This window comes from Agrilus planipennis, unplaced genomic scaffold, assembly GCF_000699045.2.
Source record: "Agrilus planipennis isolate EAB-ADULT unplaced genomic scaffold, Apla_2.0 scaffold78, whole genome shotgun sequence".
In the NCBI taxonomy this organism is placed as follows: Eukaryota; Metazoa; Arthropoda; class Insecta; order Coleoptera; family Buprestidae; genus Agrilus; species Agrilus planipennis.
The window spans coordinates 1060810-1070206 of NW_020438928.1; positions in this window are offsets into that span (position 1 = coordinate 1060810).

The following is a 9397-nucleotide window of genomic DNA, read 5'->3' on the forward strand; positions in this document are numbered from 1 at the left end:
GAAATCCGAAGTTTATCTTAGATTCATTTGGTCTGTAAGTCTTAGTTTATTAATAACTTAACGTTATTAAAGAGAAACCAAAAAAATGGAAAGCTCATTGCTGTTACTAGAACTAAATTCACCCCTTTTAATGATAAATCAGGTGAATTTTGAAAAAGCTTCTTCTTGATAAATATATGTTTGTATGTTTAATGAAATATGTGAGGGGTGAAGGGAGGGGGGCTGTTACCCAACCTAACCTAATATAATGATGCACTATTGTCATTTTTGTCTCTCCTGCTATTTTCATATCTTTTACCTTATCATACAATTAAAGGGTAGAGAGTCTGTACCACTATTTAACCTGTCGTTAACTCAACCCCTATTCTTTCCCTAATATTTAATCAATGGATAAATCAAAGCCGATAGGCGTTAAAGGTTTGTTATTTATAAAAGAACAACAGCTAACGCTTCGCCCTCAGTTGAAAAAGTTTCTGTCTACTTTGATTTATCAATTGGTTAATAACTGGCTCTGCGTTTCTTTCCTGTTAGACTAACCTTCCCTCTGAACCCTCCATCCTTCATGGTATTAATTTAATTGACAATTGTGCATATGAGGGATAGAAAGGACCTTGTGGAACATTAAACAATTGTTTTCAGAATAATGAGCCGTGGAAGTGTAATAATAGAGGCAGAAATTGAAAACGGTAATTGTGTAGATGAAGGTATCATCGTTCGGAGGAAAAATGGGTAAAAGGGGTAGGAAAAACTTCGTAGAACACTAAAAAATTATTTTTAGAAAAGGCGTAATGTGTAATCTTACTCAACCTAATATAACTTAACCTAATCTACCAATGTTTGGAATGATTTCCGTCTGGAATCCCAAAAATATAGATAAAAATTATCCCAAAAAATTTTTTTGATCCCCTGGGTCGCTACTCCTCCTCCACGACCTAACTGCGTACAGCTCTTTAGTGTTCTACCAGATTCTCCCCTAGGGATAGCCATAAGGAATATGAGATGTCTTTAGGAGATGTCTACTCCTTCATGAAGACAAAAACAATAGGATTGGATTCTTTAAGTAATAACAAATTAAAAAAATTTTTACCTTTTATATTTTCTACCTATTAATCTTGCATCTCTGGCGTTAAAAAGCATTCCATTCAACAAAAAACAATAATAAAATTGAAAACTAATGCCTGACGGTTTTGCTATTGACGTATATATACCTAGTTCGAATTTTGCAAAAGCTGTCTACTATAAAATATTCTATTGTACATATTATTTTGCAAGTGTAAATGAAACATACGTTATTTGTACGCTATTTCAATAAAATCTACAACCACCGACCAATTTTCGCTGTAATTATTTCCTGTTGTACTGCCAGTCGACCACTACCTATAATATCAACATATATGCAATTTTTAATAATTTAACTAACTGCTTTAATAATTCATGCCGCTATGTAGAGTACTTTATAAATTATTTCCATAGAGTTTCATTTACAGGTAAATATATTAATGTTTATATATACGCAACGGTATATCTGGCTTGCTAAATTCATCCAGGTAATATGAACTAACAGCAAACTATTCATTATCTTAAACTTTTCTTTCTTTTTTCTGTACAAAGACAACATTGGACTTTTGTCATTAATAAACAAACAAGAAACGATGCTTTAAACAACACAATTCAACGTTTATTAAGTTTCTGGTCAGACAATTATCAAAACTCCAGACGCAGACCGCGATTTCGATCTTATTATATCTCTTAGGCAGACTCAATAGATTAGTAACAAAACAAGTGAAGCTCCTATAGAGCGAATATATATTTATCAAAGTTTGATAACATATGAAATACTTCAATAGCAGCAAATATCCACTAGATGGCGATCCACCGCCTCTACTTAAACATTAAACAAACTTCAGCCAAAAATATTAAAAATGTGAGAGGCGGGAGGAAGGTGGATAATAGTAAAGTTTAAATGGGAAGACGAGGAATCTGGTGTGTTTTAAAAGACAATCATTTGGAGTAAACGCTGCATAAATATTTAAAGGTACTGTATTCCTTATTAGAACATTATTGGAATGCAAAAATAGCGTTTAAATTAGAGTTCTTAGCTATATTCAGACTAGGAAGTAAGACAAAAATTGGGAAAAAGAAAACACCGGACATGCAGACTATTTACAATGGCAAGGAAGAATACATACTAGTGAAATAAAATATAATTATAAAATAATAAAAGTACCTAATAGACGTGGTAGGAAGAACGGCAAAAACGGAAAAACGATAGATTACATCCTAGAACTGGTATTCTATTTATAAGGAATATAAAAAAACTAAAATGTTTTGTATTGTAAACAAATTATATACACATAGTTTTAATAAGGTATTTGCTAGTAGCTACCTGTAATACAATAAACGAATGTGGATTATTTTTGATAAATATAACGACAGTGATAGAGCCAATATATTTTTTCAGAAAACTAGATAGAATGAGATGAATCTATAGATATAATCCTAACTAATATTGTCAAGAGTACAGAAAAGGACACACAGTATAAAAAATATATATACTATTCCCAAGGGATAGAAAATTTATCTTCATCCCAATAAAGAATTTTACGCAAAGTGTATGTTTAACCTAGAAAATTCGATTTAGTTTTATCTTGATGATCCTGGTCGGAACTTAAGAACAAATTTATCAAACTATTTTATTTTCGATGATCTTTGACACGTATTTAGAACATCAACATGAGCGAGGCCGTGGGTAAAAGCTTGTAAATAATCTAAACGAGTTGAAAGTTTCGTTTCTTTCTTTAGAACTGGAAGCAGTGCCTTTAAAAATACTTCCGATTGAATTGTCGTCTCTTCAGTCTCAAGCTCACGCGAATCCATTCAGAATGATACTATCAATCGGCGGAAACATAAAGGCAATAAAGAAAGCACCGGTTCTATGTAGGGAATCGTTTTCGGAATTTACAGGGGCCACCGTCGCACCACGCCGACAATCGGTTAAAAAGATTCCAGGCACATGTGCTGGTACTTATTCCCCATAACTTACAGTCGTTCTACACGTTTCTCACTTTAATAACGTAAACGTAGTATCTAGAATGATCTACGCCAACTATAAACTGCAACTTATTGTTCATCTACTTATTTATTACGTACGTAAAATTTATCAACTGGAATAAACAACAAACGCAAAAAGTAATCCTATTACAACTTTTAATTATTTATCGGAGTAAAAAAAACTAATGGTTAAGTTTCAACAATGATGGTACAAATTATTATTTTTAATTGGATTATGATGACACATAGTGGAGAGTAAAGCAAATAATGTGTCAGTCTTGGTATTGGTCTTATTCAGTCTTAGTCTTAATATGAAGATTGGAAAAACTTTGGCGGTTGTTGTAGAACAAACAGAATAGCTCAAAACCCCAACGCCAAAACAAGACACTGTAGTTGTCCGAAGTACTTTTCGGTAACAAAGTTACCTTCTTCATGGACTGAAGTAAACTAAACCTAAATGAGAACTAACTAGACTAAATCCTATCCCTGGATCTCTGCTATTTAGTCTAGTTTAATTACGTTTACGATGATGATGTTAAGGTCAATTGAACATCTATCTTGTTGGCTTCGGGTCATGTTCACTGAACCTTAACAACTATCAGTATAAATTAGGATTAGTTCTCATTTAGGTTTAGTTTACTTCAGTCCATGAAGAAGGTAACTTTGTTACCGAAAAGTACTTCGGACAACTACAGTGTCTTGTTTTGGCGTTGGGGTTTTGAGCTATTCTGTTTGTTCTAGTCTTAGTCCTAGTTTTGTTGATATAGTCTCGGTTTTGGTCTTGGTGTTGTTCATTTAATCTGACTCACAATTTCTTTTATAGATAATATTTAGTGATAAAATATAGTAAAGCAAACGGAAAATTTCAAATACTAAAAATGTTCTGTTACAAGATAAGAGTAGGTATATTAATATTGCTTCAAATAGTTTAACTCACAAATTCATCGGAAGTAATAATCTTTCCTTTACTCTTGCGTATTTGGTCTTGGTTTTACACATTCGTCTGTGGTTTTAGTCTTGGTTTTCTTCGTTCGGTCTTGGTCTTGATAAAGATAGTATAAAGACAGTCTTGCGCAAATGCGAGACCAAGACCAAGACTGCAAGATCAAGACCAATTTTGCTGGGGTTGTAAATAAACTATTAGTAATAAAAGTTATATGGTTATTAATCACCTACTGAAACATTTTAAGAACAAAATATATAGGGTTGTTCGGAAAGTCATTTCGTTTTTTTTTGTGGAAATGAAAGACAGTTTTCGTATAATAAACAAATACTTTATTAAATTATATATTGACCGTTCTGGTCCAACACCTTTTGCCATCTTTCTGGTAGTAGCATAATTCCACGCTCATAAAATTTTTGGTCTTTGCTGGCAAAAAACTGATCGAGGAGGTTTTTGACCTCCTCATTTGAGGTGAAGGTTTTACCGTCTAAAAAATTTTGGAGTGACCGGAACAAATAATAATCCGATGGTGCCAGGTCTGGAGAATATGGTGGGTGTAGCATTGTATCCCATTCAAGCTGTAAAAGCTTTTGGCGAGTGACCAAACTTGTGTGAGGTCTCGCGTTGTCTTGGTGAAACACTACACCTTTCCTGTTGATTAGTTCTGACCTTTTCTGTTGAAGTGCATCATTCAGTTTGTCCAGCTGATGACAGTAGACTTCCGAATTAATCGTTGTGTTATCCGGTAAAAGCTCAAAAAAAACGATTCCTTTAAAATCCCACCAAACAGACAGCATCACCTTTTTTTGGTGAATATCGGCTTTGGAAATGGTTTGAGCCGGTTCATCTTTTTTGCTCCATGACCTCTTGCGTTTGACGTTGTTGTATACAACCCATTTTTCGTCCCCAGTGATGATGCGCTTCAAAAACGGATCATTTTCGTGACGTTTGAGAAGCGAATCGCAGACGTCAATGCGGCGACACAGATTTCTCTCTGTGAGAACATGGGGAACCCATACATCGAGCTTCGAGGATAATCCCAGGCCTTTCAAGTGGTCATAAACTGTTGAATTTGATAAATTTAACCTCAATCCGATCTCACGTGTTGTTATTCGCCGGTTCACATCAACTAATGCCTTTATCGCGTCTTTATCAGCTTCAACCGGCCTTCCCGAACGTGGTGCATCTTCGACATCAAAATTGCCGGATCGAAATTTAGCGAACCAGTTCTGGCACTGGCGTACTGTCAACACACCTTCTCCATACACATCAGTCAATTTCTTTCTGGCTTGAACAGCATTTTTACCCTTTCTGTAGTAAAACAGTAAGATATGTCGAAAATGCTGCTTATCGCTCTCCATATTTAAAAGGGCACCAACCAAAAACTACTGCGTAGAATTAATTGGAATTTTTCACACACAAGCCTTGCTATATGAGCTCTCAAAGCATATAAAAATTATACAGCTTAAATGTGAAGTTGGGTGCAAACGAATACAATTAAACCCCCTGTCGGGAAAAAACGAAATGACTTTCCGAACAACTCGATAGATTGAGATAAAACACTCGCCAAGGGTGACAATGAAGGAACGAATTTTAAATACTTAGCTAGGAATTTCATGCATTTCATGCTTATTCGAATGAATTAGCCTCAAGTCTTAACACTTTAAAATAATCACAAACCCAGAAATATAAAACTGATACAATCAGAAGAATCCGTATGTTTAATTCCTGATCGATTTAATACGTTTATCTACTTCGTGACTATATATATTGTTATTATTTATTAGTACCATTTCCGTACTAACGATAAGTGTAATCGTATTATCTTTAAAAATATTTATAAAAATAAAAAAAATCACTCACCACAAAACCAAAAGCTTTTCGATAGGTGAAAATGTGACACTCGAATCCACCTGAAACAATAATTATGACAATTGAAAGATTAAAAACGCAAGTGCATACAATCTATCTATATATATAAAAGAATGTCGTTTTAATTACACTATTTATAACTCAAGAACGGCTGAACCGATTTGGCTGAAAATTGGTGGGGAGATAGTTTAGAACCAGGATACTTTTTATTCCATTCCCGTAGAAAAAAAGTGGTATAAGAAAACGCAACTGACAGCAAAACGAAAAATTTATCAGTCAAAACATCAGTCTAGCCGTTCATTTGTTAAAAATGGTATAACAAAACGCAACTGACAGCTAAACGTATTGTTGCCTACAATCAAGTATGGTTTTTATTTATGGTCAGATTTACCTGAAACTTGACTTTAATGCTTTTTCATATAAAATTAGTATAAACATACCTATTTTAACATTTTACACAATTCTACCTTTTTAGGAAGCTGAAAGGGGTTTGCAAAGATTGCATGTTTGTTTTTGGTCCGATTTACTTGAAACTGGTTAAAACATTCAATTTCTGTTGGGTGGGATGAGTGGTAAAGAGGAATTACAACGTTTAAATGGAACATACTATTTGTGATCAGATTTACTTCAAACTTGGTTTTAATGGTCTCTCATTTAATTTCTGAAAGACCTATCCCGACATTTTAAAAAATACAATCTCTAAAAGGGAGGGGAAAAGGTGCTGCAATTTTTGTTTGGGATATACTTTATTTGTGGTTGAATTTACTTGAAACCTGGTATATAAGCTATTTGATATTATTATTCAAATGAAAAGAGGTTGCAATTTTTCCATGGGGTATATTTTATTTGTACTCGGATTTACTCGAAGGTTGCTCATTGTTGAAATTAAGCAAATAGGTTTTTTGGCAATTTTTAAAAATCAACCCTTAAGGATGAAATGTTGTTGCTACGTTTGTATTTGAAATCTAAGATGACGAAATTACATAAAATTAAAACGTTGTAAAGGTGAATTGGGAGTTAAAAGGTTTTATTGAGAAACAATATTAATTTCTGTGAGCGAAGCCGCTGGTGTAGGCTAGTATCATTATAAATAGAAATGCAAAATGTACTTATAGTTACAATTTCTAGGTTTTTTGTTTCAATTTTTACCGGCTCTTTCGCAGGAGGCGTCGACCTGAAGTCGCCATTGTATTGATGCAATTCCGTGCAGGTCCTGCACTTGTATCAAATTTCCCATTATCTTATGCGCGTTCTTTCAGGAAATTGGATACACCTGAAGTAATTTATCCAAGCTAGTGTTTCGCGTATTTGACTTCTACATAGATCTAAGCAAGAGCTCGCTTGCCTAAATACATATGTATGAATATAGAATTGGCACAAAGAAATGTAATGTATAACGTTTTAAATTGAAATTCAATGCAAGTGCAGCTTTCATCTGGATAAGTCGTCGCACCACGTCACGCCGCGGCGTAGCTTTACGGCGAGCGCGGCGCGGCGCGGCGCCGTGGCAAAGCACAGTGGCCGTTTCTAATATTACCTTAGATAATATATATCTGATACTTTCGGGCTGGCAGGCCCCCAGAATACGTAATATTAATGCATTGCTCGCAACTACGTGCTCCTCATGTTTTATGTGTGCTTTATGACGAATAGTTTGCAAGTTCTTTTAGCAATGAGACCTTTGAAAGTTCTCTCCGGAGCCGTTCGTTATTCTTTACTTTGCTACGTCTTTCGGCCTGTTGGCCCCACAATTTAGCGCCGTCGGGTCGGCGTCGACTTGCCTACTTTCTATATTTGAAAATTGCGCCTGCAACCGCCCACATTACGACTTCTTCAATCGTGGAAAGAATTCTTCGTGGATTTTTCATCATAATATCACCCTTTTCATTATTCACATAACGGCTTTCATAAAATTGTGAAACTACTTTTCTTACTCTCTATTGCATACAGCAGGATTAGCATGTCGTATTCCACATTTTAACAAGAACATCGTGGAAATTTAAAACGAGCCGTCCAATAGGAATAAAAAATGCTGTACAATTAAAAGAAAATAATAAAATAAGGCACTCATCTACCCTTACGGGGTAATAAGACATCACTTCTATATATACTACATCGTCTTCTGTTGATGGAAACCAATAAGTTCAAAACCGTGACCTCCGTCTGGTAATTCTAATACTGACCAAGAACTTATGGGTCAAAATCAGAGAGGTGAAGAATTGGCTTCTGACAAACATTTTCTTACTTTAATTAAACTATTATATAATTTTGTTTTATTTAACATACATTAATCATTCGTAATTATAAGCACTTCAAGTATAAATCAGAAAAAGTTAAAATTTGTCTGTAATTTTAAATAAAATTTACCCAAAAAATCATTCCGGGAACGCGTCCGTAATCTATTCCGCGTTGTTCAAACAGGAAAAATTTATACATCAAGCAAGTTAATAAAGGTACAGACCTAGATTTTAATTAAAAAAGTCTTATATTTGCGTTGTCTACGACTAATAATTTTTTCTCAATTCCAAATTAGTATTAACTTGCATGGAAATGTTGTCCGACATTTCGTGAAGGCAAGCATAATAGGTCAGTTTCTTCGGAAATAAAAGCTCTAGGTAGTGTTAGTGTGCAGTCACATAAACATTTTTCAACAAGGTGGCCGGTGTGTTTGTGTTATTCGCATTAAATTATTAATTATTCAGATAGAAACTTATCAAGTCAGTTTTTAGACAGCGTACTTTAATTCTTTGTCATTGCGGGAACGTCTTTTAGTATTTTTTGAGACAAAAAAGATAAAAATTATAACTTTTTTCTGTTAGACAACTTAATTCACAAGTAAATAATCTCGAAAACTGGCGTCCAACATGGCGCATTTGCTTTGTAAACCTTTTTAAGTATCATATCGTCATTTCGGGAACAATTTCGAAAATTAACGGGCGTTCCCGGAATGATAATTGCATTCCCAAAATAGTTATTCAGTTCTCTACCCGACTATTTAACCTTTTCTAAAGCTGAAACCTTTATTTTTGTGCCTATCTTGTATAAAAAAATATTAAGTACTATTTTTTATTCTGTAGTCATAAAAAAAATATTGGGAATCATTTAAATATAACTTTTGGAGATATTATTGTAGGTATTTAAAACTTTTTGGGTTTGTATTTTTACTTTAATTACAGAACGTATTCAGGACATTATCAGAAGTGTGGAAGAAGTTACGAATAAAAGCAAAAAAAAATTAAAACAACAGGTAAACCGAAATAGTGCTAAATATTTAAAACAACGCGAAAATGCTAACGCATGGAAACGAAAATTTTTGGATAAAACGACTCCTTAGCAAAAAGAACTAAGAAGAACGCTGTCATCACTTTAGGAACGTCGTGTCTTTTTCGGGAACGCCAGAAAAAAGTCAAAAAAATTGTGATTTTTTTATAACTCATCAGTCTGTGCCTAAATAAAGAAATGTACTATTACCCTATCGTCACACGGTAATAGTTTCAGATTTAACTTCGCAATATGAAAAATAAAACAAAG